This window comes from Manacus candei, unplaced genomic scaffold, assembly GCF_025592945.1.
Source record: "Manacus candei isolate 608988 ecotype Guabito, Panama unplaced genomic scaffold, ASM2559294v1 h1tg000003l, whole genome shotgun sequence".
NCBI classification, from domain to species: Eukaryota; Metazoa; Chordata; class Aves; order Passeriformes; family Pipridae; genus Manacus; species Manacus candei.
This window is the reverse complement of record NW_026138051.1, coordinates 1,625,257-1,643,373: the sequence shown is the minus strand read 5'-3', so window position 1 is coordinate 1,643,373 and position 18,117 is coordinate 1,625,257.

The window sequence follows — 18,117 nt, the reverse complement described above, 5'->3', positions numbered from 1 at the left end:
CCACACATGGTCGGATAAAGACTGAACAGTGAGGCAAACCAGCACCAAACCCCACAAATCTGAGCTCACAGCAACCATTTCAAGTGCCATCTGCATTAAAGGGCCTCACCTCAGTGTCAGATATGGCATCACATCTGATGAGGAGGCTGTTAAGCCACTTTGGGGATATTTCTCTGATTTTACTCAACTTTCCTGTGAAAGCTGAGAAATCCCCTCTTGGTTCCCCCCCAGTTTTCAGCCTGCAACAGGTGACACCTGTACCTGCACATTCAAATAGAGACAATCGTGTATGAGGTTCACTTGCTCTCTCAGCTGCTACAGCTCAAATGGAACTGCCACATGTAGGACCTTAAAATAAGATTAAGGGCCAACATACGAACCTGTGCTTTGAAATAGATTTGTAGTCCACCAGTTTGGAAGTAAGAGTCAAATACTTACATCTGACCAGGGACAAACCCATATTTGCATTTCAGAGGAATAAGGCCAAGGTAGTAATGAATTTCTTAAAGACTGTGACACCCACATTAAAATTGCTCTGAATAAGTATTAACTTTGCTTCACTTCCATCTTTTGCATCGAGGTCACACTGGGGCATCATTGCTTATTTTCACTAAACAGCCCCATGGAAAGTGATCTGCAGCCCAGCATGCTTGGAGTACTTCAAGACTCCAACTTCAATATGAAAATTCAGCTGTAATTTTTTCTGGCCTGTTAATGCACTTCTGCTCTGGCACCCAAGAAGGAAGCCATTTGCTATATCCTTAGTAGCCTCCTAGATTTAAAAAACTAAACCTTAAAATATTTAAATTTAAAGAAAATAGGGGGAAACTGTGGAACAGAAAGCCAGGAGAACATCAGTCTTTCTCTAGAAGCTAAAACTCAAGATAGGAATACTGAAACAAAATTCTCATTCTCCCATTGCACAAAGAGCCCATTGGTGCTCATCTTAGGAAGCATCTCTGGGCATCTTCCCTCTCTCATGTCCTAGGCATTTTATGAGCATTCCTAGATCATGGGTTAAATTTTAAAATAAACTGACACAGAATTTTTAGGATGGTGCTGGGAGATAACGAGGTGTTCGTCACAGTAAATGATCTTCCTACAAAAAGCTGAGCAGTCTGGTGACAATTAACAGCTATAGAGAAAATTAAGAGAGGCATTATAGGGTATCAATCCTATGAATACTGACATTGACATTCCTGCTGTCAGCTGACAAAAAAAAAAAAGTAATTAATTGTTATGGCAGATAAGGTGATGAAGACACACAGACACAAAGACCCACAGACAGCCTGGAATGAAAAAGCAGGACAAGTCCTCTCCTTAAAGAGTCGTTCTCAGTGCTAAGGCTGATTTGTTGAGGGCAAAAGGAATAGCACAGATGAATCAAGGTCAGAAAGGTGAGTAAAAATAAGACAGTTATTATGTCTTTTCTGAAAGCAGAAGCAGATTAGAAAATAGGTCAGGAAGTGCAGGAAAAATGTTATTTGTATTCTGTGGATTTGGAAAGGGCAGGTGTGAGAAAATTCTCTTCTATCAATTTATAGAAACGGCAAAAAAACTTTCGCAGGACAAGGAAACTTACAGAAAAGGATCCTTTATTTGCAGCGCTGGGTGCAGTCCCAAGCCGCCCGCCTGGAAAAGCACACCCCTCTCCGAGCCCGTGTCTTTCTTATACTCTTCAGTTACCCAATATCTTGAATATTCAGCAGGTAACAAGTATTTTACCTTAAAAGGGTACTTTTCAAACTGGCGGGTGGGTGTCACCCTCCCACCTGATTGGCTCCTCACTTGATTGGTCCCACCTGATTGGATCAGGGCATACCCCCTGTACAGTTTGATTGATTGATGACGTACCCCTCTGTACATGTACAGGGGGTCCCCCCCGTACAAAAAGACACGTGGCTGATATTGTATCCTACCTCGGCCGCAATATTCCCTTGGTGTACAGCCCTGACGGGGCCTTTCACCTTACAATCTTCGCGAGACGCCTGAAATAAAATTAAATGGGAGGTAAGAAGGAAGTCCCAACACCACGTTTCCTACTTACATAACTTTACTTATAATAAAACCAGATTATTTTATTTCTCATAATCCCCCCTTTTTGTCTTTATTCATGGTTTTATTATAAGTCTCTTGTTTTGTTGATTGTCTTTAGGTTTTCCGAGTTCGTTCCCACTCAGTTAGTATATCTTGTGCCTTATTCATCTCTTTCGTTTGCTTGGCAAGTTCCCACTCCAGCAGTGCTTTCCGTGCTTTCTCCATGCCTTTCGTCTGTCTGGGGGTTGGTCGCAAGATCATGATTTTCTGGATTTCTGGGTCTCTAGCTGTAGTGGTTTTCGGGTCCATTGGCATGGCAGTTAATTGCATCCCTTGGACAACACTAGAAATTAATCTCATAAAACATGGGATTAGACAGGGTATGAACAACAGTCCAGAGACAGCACATAATAAAAAGAATCCCACTTTTTTCCACCATACCCCCCCAAAGAATTTAGCCCACCATTCTCCATCAACTATGGAGTTCCATTTTTGAACAGGGACATGGGTGATTTTTCGGATGTTGGAGGCTATTTCCATGACAGCTTCATAGTTATCATCAATTTGTAAGCAGCAGTCTGAGGTGTTGAATTTCCCACAGACTCCTCCTTCCTCTGCCAAAAGGTAGTCTAGGGCCAATCTGTTTTGGTATATGGCTGCTCTACTTTGGCGTTGTTGTTCAGCTATTAGTTCCAATCCCTTTGCGGTTTGATTTATAACTATTTCTACTACAGCTTGGAGTCGTATAATTTGGTTGAGCATATAAATGGGTGTACGGTAACCCCATGTACCATCTTGTGCCCATGTGGCTGGTCCATAATATTCAATAATTCTCTCAGGAGGCCATTCTTCCTCCCCCCATTTTTGGGTTCCCCCTATTGAGTGTTCTTTGATCCCAATGTAAGGTGTTCTCCCTTTTACTTCTCTTTTTTTTCGGTTAAGGGAGTCATATAACGGGACTCCCAATTCATCTCCACTCTCCAAGGGCAATAGGAAAAATCCAGGCAAAATTATTCCTATGGTACAACAACCGCTCCAATTTTCTGGTAGGATTGTATATGCCCTTTTTCCACAAATCCAAAAAAGTCCATTTGGTGCTTTCCAAAAATGTTTGGACAGGCTATCAGCATTTTCCCAAAATATTGATATTTCCGTTATTCCGGAAAAAGGGTTTACTTTGGTTTTATTACATTGATATAGTTTTTTGTTCGCATCCCACTCACAGTTGGGGCTCCTTTTTTCTGACCAATAGTTAGTTGGGGCTTGTGGGAAATACCCACTGTGAGTGGAGTTGGTTTTTAGGGTTCGCTTGCAAGGGGTTTCTCCGACTGGGTACGCAAAATGTGGTCCTGTTCTCCGTATACAATCTCTCCCTATTACTGTGGAGCTTAATATCCATCCTTCTGGCCTATTCACTTTATTATGAGAAAATGTGTAATTTCCTTTGAGTATTTCTTGGGCATCCAGACTAAAACCTCTCCAGGGCCATTCTTCTGCCATTAAAGGCCCTCCGCATACCCAACATCGACTTACTCTTAACCCTTTTGCAATTTTTTCTGCTAGATCAACAAATAGATTTTGTCCCATTGCCGGGAGCTCAAAATTTCCATCTATCTCCCCTGTCAGTTCAGAATATAGGCTGCTTAACTGTGACAGCGGGTGGTTCTTGGATTGTTTTCTCTCAGTATTTTCAATGATTTCTTCTATTATTATTTCAGGGGCCCCCCATTCACTAGTGATATCCCAGCAAATCCATGTTTCTTTTACGGGACAACTTCGTCCTAGTCGTGTCCCTTCTGGTCCTAAGTTTTGTGCTATCCCATAGCGTCTGTTGCCTATCACACAGGTTTCTAATTTTTCCTTCTCATAACAAACTTCGTTCACATACTCATGTGCCATAAAGATGGTTACCGCACCTGTTTCATAGTATGCCTTTTGGTAACATTTTTGGCAGTGGTCATTGGCAACAACCACTAGCAGGAGCGCAGCTAAGATAAGCAGAGGTCCAGTATAGCATATACCTCCACTGTCCATGCCTATCGGATTGCAGCCCAAATAACATCTCATAGGGAGATATATTTAGGTCTCTTCTGGGGGCTGTCCTGATCCGGAAGAGTGCTAAAGGTAAACTTTTTTTGGAACTGGTATCAGGGCCATAATTTTTGCTTCAGGTGTCCTGAGGCTGAGAGCGGCCTCTTGGGCAGCCTGGTCAGCTCGAGCATTTCCCTGACAGATCATATCTTTTCCCCTTTGGTGCCCCTTCACATGTACAATGGCAATCTCTTGTGGTTTTTGGATTTCTTCTAGCAAGGTTTCTAGAAGTTCACGATGACTTAAACCTTTCCCCTGGGAGGTTACCATTCCCCTCTCATGCCAGATTTTCCCAAATATATGTGCAACCCCCCAGGCATATCTAGAATCAGTATATATGGTTCCCATCCCACTGCCAATTATGCGTAGGGCACTGACCACTGCATAAACTTCACACGCTTGAGCAGACCAGTCCTTTGGCAGAGTCCCTGACTCCACCACTGTGAGATCTTCTCCATCAACTACTGCATAACCACTTTTTCGTTTCCCTTCTATGATTTTTGATGATCCATCTGTAAACAAATGTATTCCTCCCTCTATAGGGATGTCTAATAAGTCTTCTCTGATCTTTGTTTGGTAATCAATAATGTCTAAGCAATTGTGTGCAGTTATATCATTCTCGGTATTCCCTTGTCCATACAAAAATTGAGATGGATCTACACATGAGTTAGTTGTCAGGCTTAAGTCGTCTTTTTCCATTAATATAGTTTCATATTTTAGAATTCGAGAATCTGTCATCTACCTTCCAGATTTCTGACTTAAGACTGCTCTTACTGCATGTGGAGTGTGTACTTTAATCTTTCCTCCAAATGTTAATTTTCTTGCTTCCTCCACCAGTATGGCTGTAGCAGCCACCGCCTGGACACAGGCGGGCCATCCTCTGATTACTGGGTCTAATATTTTTGATAGGAAACCCACCGGCTTTCTGACTCCCCCCCAGTCCTGGGTGACCACCCCCTTGGCAGTCCCTTCTGAGGCATTCACGTAAAGATCGAAGGGTTTCTTTAGATCGGGCAAAGATAACACTGGGGCTTGGGTTAAAATTTCTTTTAATTTGTTAAATTCCTTCACCTCTTCTGGGGAGTATTCTGCTTGGTAGGCTTTTTCGGGTGCTGTGTCATTTGTCAACTTTTCGTACAGGAATTTTGTTTTACTGCTATAATCTAGAATCCATAGTCTGCAGAATCCTACTAATCCTAAAAACTGTCTGATCTCTTTCTTTGTTCTTGGGAGAGGGAGGTCTAAAATTCCCTTTATTCTTTCTGGGGTTAGCTTACGTCCTCCATTCTTTATAATGTGTCCTAAGTACTTTACTTCTTTTTCCACGAATTGAAGTTTATTCTTTGATACTCTCAATCCCTGTTCCCCCAAGAAATTTAACAGTCTTACTGTTTCCTTCTCTACTTCTTTTTGTGTTTTTCCGGCCACTAGTAAATCGTCTACATATTGTATGATGACGGTTCCTTCTTGTGTATCAAACTTGCTCATCACAGTTTCTAGGGCTTGTCCAAATAAGTTGGGTGCTTCTGAAAACCCCTGTGGAAGTACTGTCCACCTTAGTTGTTGTTTTCTTCCCGTTTCTGGATTTTCCCATTCAAAAGCAAAGATGTCTCGAGAATTTTCATCTAATGGACAGGTCCAAAATGCATCTTTCAAGTCAACTACTGAGAACCACTCATACTCGGGGGATATTCTACTCATTATGGTATAGGGGTTTGGAACAACTGGATGACGTACTCTAACTATTTTGTTGATTTCTCTCAAGTCTTGGACTAATCGGTAAGTTCCATCACTTTTCCTCACCGGTAAGATGGGGGTATTGTATGGTGACATACAGGGTTCTAATAGGTTGTCACGAATTAATTTCTCTATTACTGGTAGAAGACCCTTTTTCCCTTCTAGGGGAATGGGGTATTGTCTAATGCGAATGGGTATATTGGAATACAATTCTACTTTGAAGGGCGGTATTTCCAGTCTCCCTCGGTTCCCATCTTCAGCCCAGACTTGGGGATTTATCCCTAAGTCTTCACGCAACACAAAAAGTTTGACTGTCACCTCTTCCCCTTGGGGTACTATTCCCACCCCTAGAATGCCCATTAGGTCCCTTCCTAGTAGATTTACTCCAGCTTGTGATGTAATTAGTAAATCTGCTTCAATTATTTTCCCATTTCCTTTTATGGTTACAGCTGGGGCTATGGGTACTTCGAACGTTTCTCCTTTTGCTCCCATTACTGTAACTGTGTGTTTAGAAATCTTTACTCCTGGTGGAGGTTGAATTATGCAAGTTCTTTGGGCTCCTGAATCTACTAAAAAGGTAGTGTCTTTCTCCTGGGGTCCTATCTTTAAATTTATCAAGGGTTCTTTTCTTTCTTCTGACCCCAGGAGAAAGAACCCCTGACTTTCCTATTCTAAGTCTTCTTGTAATTGGTAGACTCGGATGTCTTTCCGTTTCTTATTGCATTCTTTTTGTATATGGCCTTCTTCCCCACAGTAGTAGCAACAAATTTGTCTTCTACCTTGCGTATTTGGGGTTCTTCCTTCTGTCTCCTTCCAGTCTGGCCGCTTAGTGAATTTGTTGACATATTGAGTCCTCTGTTTCCTTTGGTTTCTGGGTCCATGGCTATATCCTTTCTGGGGTTCTTCTTCTTCTTTTTGTTCTGTTGTTTGTTTATTCATCTCTTTAATTGTAGCCATCATTATTTCAATTTTATTCTTCTGTCTTTCCTCATCTCTTCGTACATACACCTTTTGGGCTTCTTTTAATAAGTCGTTCAATCCTTTCTCGTTCCAATCCTCTATCTTTTCTAATTTCTTCTTAATATCAGGCCAAGAATGTGTTACAAAACAGACCTTTAATAGTTCTTGTCCTGTTTGAGAGTCTAGTTGTACCCCTGAATATTGTTGTATATTTCTTTTTAGTCTTTCTAACCATTCTGACGGTGATTCATCTTTCTTTTGTCGATCATCAAAGGCTTTGGCTGAGTTCTGCCCTCGAGGGACCGCCTCTTTAATTCCTTTAATGATATAACTACGATAATCAATCATATTTTGCCTCCCTTCATCTGTGTTCTGATCCCAATTCGGGCGAGCTACGGGTATTTTCTGTTCCCCATTTTGACCATTTACTCCTTGGGGGTGTTCTCTGTTCCATACCCGGATTCCTGCAGTTTGAATCATTTCTCTTTCTTCTACAGTGAATAAACTCTTAATTATAGATTGCATTTCGTCCCACATGAATACATTTGGGCCTATAAACTGGTCCAATTGTTCTGCTAACCCTAGTGGGTCCTCTAGTAACTTTTTCATTTCCTTTCGGAATTCCCTGACTTCTGTACTGGTAAGGGGAGCGTTTACATATCCTACCCCTCCTTGTGCTCCGTACATGGGAACTTCTCTGAGGGGATAGAGTTTTCCTGGTGTTTCTGACTCCTGTTCTTTTCTCCTCCTTCGTGTTTGAGGGGGACTAGGAGGAGGGCTAGGAGGGGGAGGAGGGAGAGGAGGGGGAGGAGGGGGAGGGGGAGGGGGAGGAGGGGGAGGAGAAGAAGGAGGAGGAGGAGTTCTGTTTAGATCTTGTGCTCCATTAGCTTGGTTTCTGTCTGGGTTGTATGGAGGGGGGTTATTTAAACACTCTTCTATTGGATCCCAATTTGGGCCTTTTTTCTTTTTCTCGTTTTTGTTTGTTTTACTGTTTACAGTAACTGGAAAGAGTTTCATGGGTTTTAACCAACATGCCGCATAAGCGCTTTCTTCTTGGTTCCATGGTTCCTTTTTATTGACATAGGTATTAAGGGCTTGACAAATCCAGTTGTCAAAAGAGCCAAATTGGGGCCAGATAAGGTAGTCTGATTTTATTGGTTCTTTTGTCCATTCATATATGCAATATTGTATCATAGTTGCCTTATTTTTTCTCCGAGTCCACCTGGCTTCGTCCCATGTCTCTAACATTCTGCCTAAGGGGGAGTCTTGGGGAATATTAGGTATTTTTTCTGATTTTTTCTTTCCCCTCTCCTTTACAGTTGTTTTACTTCCCGTAACTCCCATTGTAATTAATTGATAGGATTATACACACTTTGCCAAAACTAAACAAGAAATACCAAACTTGAAACTTGGGAAAGGAAATACTTATCCCAGAGGTAGCGGAAAAATCTGCAGGGATTCCTACCTAGGGGTTGGCCGGGGGAGGACCCCTGCGGGAATGCCCCGCCCAGGGGTTGGCCGGGGGAGGACCCCTGCGGGAATGCCCCGCCCAGGGGTTGGCCGGGGGAGGACCCCTGCGGGAATGCCCCGCCCAGGGGTTGGCCGGGGGAGGACCCCTTTAAACAAAGATAGGGACAATATCACTGTCTCAGTCTTCACCTGGGACACACACAGCACAGCACGCCTCTCTGGCCCCTGCCAGACCACGCTTCACCCCCGTCTCCTCCGAGCACGTGCCACCCCTCCAAACGAAGGCCGCACGCTCAGGCACACACACAGCACACCGCTCTGCCCCTCCACCGGAGCGCACGCCGCCCCCGTCCCTCCGGAGCAGGCAGGCACCTCCTCAAACAAAAGCAGCTACGATATCGCTCTCCCACCCGGGACTCACACAGCACAGCACGCCTCTCCGGTCCCCAAAGGCCGCAACGCTCGGGTCTCCTCCGAGCACGTGTCACCCCTCCAAACAAAGACCGCAACGCTCGGGTCTCCTCCGAGCACGTGTCACCCCTCCAAACAAAGGCCGCAACGCTCGGGGACATACACAGCACGCCGCTCTGCCCCTCCACCGGAGCGCACGCCGCCCTGCCCCTCCGGAGCAGGCAGGCACCTCCTCAAACAAAAGCAGCTACAATATAGCTCTCCCACCTGGGACTTACACAGCACAGCACGCCTCTCTCGCTCCGGTTCTGCTGAAAACGTATCAAACCCCTACTACGAGTTACCCCAAACTAATCTTTTTTCAATTTTTATCCCCCCCACTGTGTTTTCTCCCCCGGGAGTTCTCAGTCTCACGTCTCACCAATCACTTCGTCTCTTCACTGGCCAGTCCTCTCGCGAGAGACGTGGAAACGCAGTTAGAAAGACTCCCTCTCGCTTCGCGCCTTTAGGCACGTCTCAGTCACTCTCACGCACTCTCCCGAAACCCAATTAGTCCCCCTCAGCCAAGGGACCCCAACTTGCCCCTCCGAGGGACTCCAATCCACCCCCTTAGGTTTAAATGACTCCCTTACCGGGTTCTTGTGATTCGTGTGTTGCCGCGGTCTTTTTAACCCTATATGCCGGCCGGCTCTTCTGTTTTCCTTGTTCTGCAGCCGTATTTCCTGGGTCCTTTTCCGCAGCCGCCCTGGACCGGGGGGTCTCGTCCTCGGGCCGCCAAGCTGGGCGGGGCGCGCGCCTCCCTGGATGTTGGCCCCCCAGCCCAAGGCTGCCGGGCGTTGGATCCCGGACGAGCCCCCAAATTGTGAGAAAATTCTCTTCTATCAATTTATAGAAACGGCAAAAAAACTTTCGCAGGACAAGGAAACTTACAGAAAAGGATCCTTTATTTGCAGCGCTGGGTGCAGTCCCAAGCCGCCCGCCTGGAAAAGCACACCCCTCTCCGAGCCCGTGTTTTTCTTATACTCTTCAGTTACCCAATATCTTGAATATTCAGCAGGTAACAAGTATTTTACCTTAAAAGGGTACTTTTCAAACTGGCGGGTGGGTGTCACCCTCCCACCTGATTGGCTCCTCACTTGATTGGTCCCACCTGATTGGATCAGGGCATACCCCCTGTACAGTTTGATTGATTGGTGACGTACCCCTCTGTACATGTACAGGGGGTCCCCCCCGTACAAAAAGACACGTGGCTGATATTGTATCCTACCTCGGCCGCAATATTCCCTTGGTGTACAGCCCTGACGGGGCCTTTCACCTTACAATCTTCGCGAGACGCCTGAAATAAAATTAAATGGGAGGTAAGAAGGAAGTCCCAACACCCCGTTTCCTACTTACATAACTTTACTTATAATAAAACCAGATTATTTTATTTCTCATAGCAGGCACAACTGAATGCAACGAGTTTGTAGTAACCTCTTATTCTACTCCTAGGCAATGATGTATTCCATATTATTTCTTATTATTAGTAGTACTACATTGTATTTTTAAAAAGATTTCCCTTTCAAAATCAAAATCCCGTTGCAATGGATGCTGTAAAATTGGAGAGTAGGAGAAAGTTTCTGTGGTGAGGAACCTCTGGGATGTGGGAGGCAAGCAAAGAGGGGCAGTGGAATGAGGAGGTTTGTCAGGAGTCGCGAGGCAAAGCAGAAAGCAAAGTTTGTCTCTATGTCCCAAAGAAACACAGCCAAACTTAACAGAACCACTGAACTTTGCCTTTTTCTCCGATGCCTCTAAATCACTGTCCAAATACAGAAACTTCTGAAGTTGTTTGGAAAATGGAAATGCTTGATCTTATCCCCTTCCTGCTGTCTAGATTTTAGCCTGCATTGCTCAAGAAATAAATCCTGAGGTCAAGTGTGCTGCTTGTAGAGGTGTCCACGAGGGGAAAAAGGCAGAGAAAAGCAACCAGCCCGTTCCCTCCCTGCTCTTGAAGCTCAGACAGATCTCGTGCATGGCAGAATTCTCAGGTGTTCTGCCTTTCTAAACTTTCATGGATGAGAAGCCAATGAAAAAAGCCACACTTTCTTCTCCTCTGAGAGCCCAGAACCCTCAGATCACCCCCCCAGGGCTTAGATGTGCACCCCTCCCTTTCCACCCACTTCCAGGGGGGTTTCTTTACTTCTCTTTTCTGCTCTTGTATTAATGCAGAAAACGGATGGGCAAACAAACCAAACAATTGCTGCTGACAAGGAGAACAGGGCAGCGAAGCAAAGCTCTCAAAACCATGCCCAGAAACACATATTTTAGTGCAGAAATATTTCTGATACAAAAGGAAGATCTCTGATACGAAAGTGCTTGATTAAAAGAAATCAAGCAGTTTTAGTTATTTTAGAAACTGACCCTGTAATATCTTTTCCTTAAACGGAAGTAACACATTCTAGGTACACACATAAAAAAAATGACAAAAATGAGTGAATTTCAAGTCAGGGTGTGTGTGTGTGTTTGTTTGTTTCTGATTTGTTGTTGTTTTTTCAAAAAAATAATATTAGTAAATATATTTTAATTCGTTTTGAATATCTGTGCACTGACATGAGAAAGCAAAGCATTTCCACAGTAAGAGGCATTACTTTGAAAACCAGATCATGGCACTGTAAGGTTGCCTTAAGATTGCATCTTTCTTTAATGATGTAAAGAAAAGAGAAATGCAACTAAATTTTTACAAACATACAACAATGCATTAAAAGTCTTAAGAATGTTATTGTTTAGCTTTGAAGGACATTTAAAATAAGTTTTGCTTTTGAGAGCTTACTGCCTTTGCCACATACTTCCTCCAAATTCCTGCAGCATGTAAGGGAAATGCTCTCCAGAATGCAGATTTCCTTGTGGATGTGTGGATTATTCTTCCTTAATCTCAAGTATCAATGACTGGAATCTTATCCTAAATAAGGAGCTGACATGTGTAACTAATTTTCAAAAGAACTTTCTTTAAGCTTATTACCAAAGCAACTGCTTTTATTCTTAAGGTTTGAATAATAAACGTAAAGGTAATTCCTTTATCACCCTGCATAAAGTCTTTTATTACACTGTGTACTAGCAAAAAATATAAGTACCTTCTAAAACAGTCACAAAACATTGCTTCATTGCTTTATCACTTTATTTCTAGCCAGTATTTCTCATGGAATAATGTACCAAAAAGTTTTCAGTGTGCTGTATCTACAATTAGACACACTCAAATTAATTGTTTCTATTCGCAGCAAAAATATTCAGCCACTGTCTAAAATGCAATAAAACATTTATCACAGTTGCAAACCTCGATTCTCGAGCTTTGGCTGTGTAGATTTTGATTTTTAATTTTTATTGCTATCCTTGGCTTCCAACCCCTTCGTGTGAGCTTTCAAAGGAGGTAATCAGAGCAGAAGGGAACTAATCAAGATTGCAGCAGAACGAGCATATAGGCACAGTGTTCACAATTTAACAAGCTTAGTGATTAAAAAGTTCTGATCACACAATGATTTGTTTCCGTGGAAGACAGAGCTCTCTCAGGATCATTTGTTAACACAACAATTTTTAAGCTTAATATTTTCCATAATTTTGAAATTAATTTTCTCCCCTCAATACTTGTTGGTGTTTAATTTTCATGCGACTGTTTTATTGAGCTGAGATGTAACAATGACACTTTAGAAACTTTCAGGTGCCTGCCTTTCTTTGCACTGGTTTACCCATAAATGCTGCAGAGAAATGGAAATAGAAAGTCCTCTAAAATATGAACTGCTCCTGTACAATGAAGTTATTAAAATTGCAGATACACAGCCCTCGGGTTAAGCTGCTCTATAATAACAGTAGCTGTATTCAGCAACTACAAAGGAATAGTATAATTTCTTTTGGAGGCAAAGACATTCCTGGGTGGAAATGAACGCAGAAAAATTCTCTGGTGTGACAGGGGGCAGCATGTGAAGAGAATCCCAGCAGAACATTAATCTGAACAGGAAAATTAGTTTCAATACTTGGTGCTATTTACTATTATTTTCTGTTCCCTCAGTTTTGTCTGGGAACAGCATTTTGCAAAGGACAATGCAGGCTGAGTTGTTTTCATGGAATCACAGAACAGTTTGGGTTGGAAGGGACCTTTAAAGTCCACCCATCCAGCCCTCCTGTGATGAGCAGGGACACCTTCCCCTGGCTCAGCCTGCTCAGAACATCCAACCTGACCCTGAAGGTTTCCAGGGCTGGGCCAGCCACAGCTTCTCTGGGCAACCTGTGCCAGGGCCTCCCCACCCTCATTGTAAGAAATGTCTTTATCTAGGCTAAATCTACCCTTTTTTAGTTTAAGAACTTGTTCTGTTGCAACAGGGCTTGCTGAAAAGTCTGTCCTCATATTTCTTATTGGGAGTACTGGGAGGCTGCTCTGAGGTCTCCCTGGAGCCTTCACTTCTCCAGGCTGAACAACCCCAACTCTCTCAGCCTTGGTTTATAGGAGAGGTGTTCCCCTCTGATCCCCTTGAGCCCCACTGTTAAACCTTGACATAATGATTTTCTTTTTTGCTGTGGGAAAAGGTTTCCTAGGAAAACCTAAAAAAGAAAAAAGAAATTAAATAGTAAACATGGAGCAACTAGAATGAGATCTGGACAGAATAAAAGATGCAGATTAGAATAAAGACGTTTAGGACAAAAAGACAGTGGAATTAAATATTTTTATGAATTATTTTTCTATTCACTCATTGAGCCTAAATGGGTGGAATCATATATAAGTGTTCTTCATTTGACTTATCTGCTCAGCCTTTTGACAGTAGCTCTATCTGTTTCTGGAAGGAGTCAAGGAAAACATTGGAGGTTACACAGCACTTTATGAAAATTAAGTCAAATTAAAGTTGTTTACAATTTCAGGCCAGAATATGAAAAGAATTGAGTGAATTGAGCTTCTGGAATCTTGAATAATTAATATATATGACTTCATGTTGCTTATAAAAGTTCTATAAATGTTTTTTGCTGTTATCCAGGCAGGAACAGTCAGTGAAATTACCAGTGCTTTTTAGAAGGTTTGGGAGATCCTTATCTCTGAACAATCCTTTAAGGATTATTGTAACTAAGGGACTAATCCTTAGATGCTTCTTAATTTGTGTCCGTTTTAAAATCGAGTACCACTTCTTTCATCACAAAAGAGAGAAAAAGAGGTGAAAAATGCCAAAGGTTTAAACATTAACAGCTTTTCCTGTTCCTTCATTCATCTGAGTAATACAAACCAAACCGAACTGATGGAACAATACCCCCCCCCAAAAAAAAAAAAAAGGACACCGATAAAAACCAAGAAAGGTTTTAAACATGGAGAAAAGCCTCGATGGAAAGAAAAATTCTGGGTGCAGATAAGGTAAATGCAACTTAAGGACACACCTTTTAAGCTGCCAATTTGTGAATCCTCAAATGTCTGCCTGCATCAACCCTCCCCAACAAGAAATTACCCTTCTCTCCATCAGAGGCCTGTTTTAAGAACACATCAGTGACGGCAGTTTTTCGGTCCACTCCAGCATTTATATTTATTGTATCTTGTTAGCTTGGAAAGAGTGAATTGGACAACCCAAGTTTTAAAATGTAGCAGAGGGGGAGATGCTCAAGGGATTAAAATAACGATGCGCAGCTGTGAGGCTTCATGAACTAAAGAAATGTTGAGGTTCGAGATAGGTGCCATGGCTGTGATGCACAGTCAGTGAAAGGAAACAATGAGCTGGCACTGCCAGTCTAAAACCCCTGCCAGCAGCATCCCAGCTGTACCTGGTGATCAGCTGCAGTGTTTTAAGAATGCTCATTCCCTCTGCTCGCAGCGGTCCTGCTCTGAGCAGTGTAAAGAAGGAGGCAGGAAAATGCTGCCAGGCTTGGGAACAGCCTCTGTCTCTTCCCAGTTCCACTCCAACCGATGTAGATCTTGGGCGAGGCACACCTGTAATGCCTCTGTCTCTGCAGCTGTAAAATGAGAACACTTACAAATGTGCATACAGGAAAAAATAACAACCCACTCGAGGGATCGTTATTACGAGCAGAAAAAGAGTGAGAAACCAGCAGTTCATGCAGCTCGTGCTGTGTTAGACTTGTGTGAATGCAGAGCACTGGAAGCTGCCTGAGTTGGAACAGGGGCATAGCAAAGCTTCAAACACTGGGAGAAATGTGAAAAAAAAAAGCTCACTCTTGTTTATACCCTCTGGAAATAGCATATCTGAATTTTTTTCTCCCTGAAACATGTAAGTATCACAAAGATCCCACGCTGGATTTTTTGGCAAGCCTTTGAGGGCAGGTGTTCAACATGTCATTATTCCGTGGGCTCCATGAGAGTGATTGCTCCGTGATACACATTTATCTTTGATCTAATGTAGTTTACAGGGTTGGGGTTTTTATTGTTGTTGTTGTTGTTTTTCCTGCCCCCCCCCCCCTTTTCCGTGTGACAAATTACATTGTGCTTTATGGAAATGTAACATTTTGTATGAATGGCCCGGGAGCAGCCACGTTGCATGGTAATGAGCAAGACAAAGTAGCTCCGCTCTTATTTGCAACTGGCTCAGACCTTTCCATTAGCAAATTAATATCTGTTCAAATTTATTTACTAATATATTAGGAGAAGCTTCAGGCTAACCCCTGTTGACCTGTATTGTACAGCAAACAACTGTAGCAGTGAAAATAATTAATAGAATGTATTGCACCTCCTGCTTGTTTCTCCATCACACCCCCGGGTCAGCTGGGTGGTGGGTTTGCCATCTGCATTCTGTTGCAAGGCCACACTTACTTAAAAACTATCAATTATATTTTGAAATGACTTCCTTTAATTGAACTCTCTTTATTCGAGGCGTCCCCTGTTTTTAAAGCTTCTGAAAGCACGTGCATGATTTTCTTTTTTTTTTTTTTCCTTTTCAAAACTGAAGAGGAGCTTTCTGTATCACCAGCAAAATGCAACAGCACCTCCTCGTTACATTAGTTATTATCATACCTGTGTCATTGAGGTGGAAAGTATTGCAATTAATTTTCCATTTGCTGTTGTGCTACTGTGATGTTGCCCAGAGAAGCTGTGGCTACCCCAGCCCTGGACGTGTCCGAGGCCAGGTTGGAGCAACCTGGGATAGTGAAAGGTGTCCCTGGATGAGTGGAAGGAACTGGATGAGCTTTAAGGTCCCTTCCAACCCAAACCATTCTGTGATCCCGTGGATGAGCTTGGTGTGGTGCATTCATTCAGAGAAACGTGGGCTGCTGATGCAAACACAGCTTGTGGGAGCCCATTTTGGGTGAACAGACAGGGAAGCTGCAGGTTCCATCACAAATGACCACTCTGAGCCTTTACACTCTGCAAAACAGCCACTTCAGAGGTCTTAATCTAGTTTTTACAGGAAAACCTGATTATGAGAAAAAAAAAGGGGTTGTGAGGAAAAATTGCACTTTCCAACTGCACAGAGAGTGAAGGACTGAAGTTTGGGGGCCAATAAAGTGCATGATGGGCATGTGTTCATTCTGCCTTTGTATCAACACAAATAGCTGCAATAAAAGCTGTCGTGTGGTGATCAGCTGGGAAGTCTTAGCCCTACACAGCAGACACAATTTTTTAAGAAGGAAGCCAACCTGTCACTTCAACATGCCAGTGAAATATTTTTTTGTAAATAAATTTGCACATTTATGGATATGGTGACAAATTTCACACAATGAATGTAGGCCTATTTTATTATTGTATGAATGAAGACATCCATGTCATGTGGAAAACAAATTTCTAGATGATTTACTTAGTTTTTGACAACTTGGTTTTTGTTTAAAAGCAAACACTGAATAAATGTTCTAGAATATTAGATCATCATCCTTCAAATACATTTAGAAAAAGAGATTGTTAACAACCCTGTTATCACTATTTCTATAAGCAATGGAAAATCTTCTCTAAAATAACTAGAAAATCTAGTCTGACTAGGTATTTTTATTATAATGTATGTCATGCCTAGAAATAAGAGAATATAAGTCATTATGGATCACTGTTGACCTCTTGTGGTCCCGTTGCATGGTTACACCGAAAACTCTTGAGACTATCCAGGAGCTGGATTTCGATGCTCCCTGTGGGTCCCTTCCAACTCAGGATATTCTGTGATAGCCAGGAAATCCCTGGAACACTCCCCTTAACCTTCAAAGGAACAAACCCAACACCATTTCTGCAGCATAACACTGGAACATAAATTATAAATTCTTAGTAAGAGTGTTTAAATTAGCTTAAACAGTTCAATACTAAAAAACAAAAAAAAAAAAAAACAAACAAAAAAAAAAAAAAAAAAAAACAAAAAAACACCACAAACAAACAAAAAAAAAACCCCAAACAAAACCAAAGATCCATTCAGAGTAAAATTTTGGGGGTTTGGAGGAATTATAAATGGAGTGTCTAGTTCAGTGTTTCGAAGCATTATTTGTCAGCATATATTGATACTACATCAGTTTTTCATTCTTGCTAAAACTGTCCCATCATCTGGAGCACGTGATTTCTTACACTGTACAATGTCACAGCTATCCCAGCAAGCCTTGCTCCTTCAGATGTGACATTAAAATCTCACTGTCAGCAGCCAGGTCTTTCTTTTCCAAAAAGGAAAAAAACCAAAAATCACAAAAATTACAAAACAAAACAAAAATTAAAAGGGATACAACACAACATGATGTTGCTCTTCTTATCTTATCTTCTTATTAAGTCTTCAGCTAAGCAAGAAATGGCAATTAGCAGCAGGAGAAGGGGCAGTCACTGCTGTGGGGCGGGATTCCTGTGCCCCGGGGCTCATCCGGAGAGCAGCGAATCCAGCAGGGATCTGTCCCCTGATCCCGGCAGTCTCAGTGCAGTTCCATTGTGTTAATTTATTTACAGGGCAGTCTTCACCCCAGCAGACCGGCAAACACAGCTAATTATTTACTTACCATTTGTATCAACACCGTGTTCGAACTTGTTCGTTTCTCCAAACAAAGCTCGGGAGGGTCGGTGCTTTGTTTTGGAAGGGAAAGGGGAGAGGAGGAAGATGAGAAATAAAAGAATGAAGAACCAGATTACTTTCAGGACTGATGAATCCAGTTTTTAGGCTCCTCCACAGGAAAGAAGCTGTTCTAAATAATCATTCCCTCTGGAAGCTCTGCTGTAACTTTTTGTGCTAATGATCACTCAGAATGCTGCTGCCAAAATCATTTTGCTGCTTGAGGTTTTGATCACAGTGTCTTTGAAGAAGAACACATTTTGGCTGCTCTTCTGTTTAGCTGATACAACAAACCTCATTTCCCCATCATTTCAGATCAGGGTATTCTGAGTCTCTGCTAGAGCTGTACCATAAATAAGAGCATTTCATCATTCCTGTCACAGCCTCACTGACTGCACATATCTAATGTTCATCTTGAAGCTAAGGCTACTTATAGTTTAGGAGCTTTTTT